Genomic DNA, 1,372 nt, shown 5'->3' with positions numbered 1-1,372 from the left:
AAAAAGTTGTATATTACAGGGGTGTAACATTAACAGTTTTCAAAATAGAGCGAGTATTAATATTGGAGGGTTTCATCACGACGCGATAACAGCGCTTAACTTGCTGATCCACACTACGTGTGCACGCGGCAGACTTGTCCTACGGAAAAAATGTAAACAACTATTATTGTGAAACATTTAGTAAACAAGACAATTGTTTTCCAGTTTTCAAATAAATAAAATAAAACGTGTCGATTTTGTAGTACGAAGATACTGTTGTGCTTAAATTTTAGCTCGAATTTTAGTATATATGTTATTATATATTATTCAAATTATGTATTTGAAAAATATATAACTGAAGTACTCAAAGATTCACGTCGTTCAAATAATCATTCGTATTAAAAATAATTTAGGTACTTACCAAAAAGCAAAATTCAATAATTTTTAAACGCACAAGTACAAAACAAACTACAACATATGTTCAAAATGTCCACCACCATTTTCGATGCACACAAGACACCTTCGAATCCAATTTTCGCGCACTCGCTGGAAAACACCTCAAGAAAAGGATATAGTGGTACGCAAAAAACACTCAGACACGGTCCAATTCCAGATACCAACTGAATTGCGTATTGCTGGACACCTTAGCACCTCGTGTTAAAAAACCGCCGCTCCGTTGCTCAATATTAATTTTATTGAATTTTAAATATATTACAACGCTAATTATTATTTAGAATTAAGCATAAGGAAGTTAAAAAAAGTGATAAACATTGTATTTTATGGTATTCTATGCACGCAGTTATGTCAGTATTCCTTAATTAATCGAATTTTTGTACATCAAGTTGGACATTTTGATATTTTTTTTTAGTTTAGTTTAGGACCCATGTCATATAAGGTTTTTTTTGTTTATTTTAATGCATTCTATCTCTGTCAAAATTAATGCATTCAAATTTCTAACACCCTGTATTTGTCAGAAAAGGATGAACCAATGCAGGAGAAAAATCAACAGTCGCACTGAAAAAAAAGGTAAAGTTTTAATATAAATTCATACTTTACTTTAAGAGATAATTAATTCAAATAAATTCTAAAAAATTTCCTAAAATTCTCATCTGATAGAATCATATTAAAGAAACAAAAGAAAATTAAAACACTTGTAAATGTCGTACCTCCGACATTATGGCCAATTTGCTTTAGGTATATTAAAAAATATATTGAATAAAACATTTTAATATAAAAGCTTATTTATTTCAAAATTTATGCCAAAGACACAAAGGTATTTAAATAAATCACAAGAAATGAACAATAATTGAATAAAAAGCATACAGTTAATAAAGAAAATAAAACACATGAAGACTAATCTTGAAATTCAATTAAAGTATAAAAAGCACGAGCT

This window comes from Anoplophora glabripennis, unplaced genomic scaffold, assembly GCF_000390285.2.
Source record: "Anoplophora glabripennis isolate ALB-LARVAE unplaced genomic scaffold, Agla_2.0 scaffold241, whole genome shotgun sequence".
NCBI lineage: Eukaryota > Metazoa > Arthropoda > Insecta > Coleoptera > Cerambycidae > Anoplophora > Anoplophora glabripennis.
The sequence above is the reverse complement of the archived record's forward strand: the minus strand, read 5'-3'. Positions refer to the sequence as shown.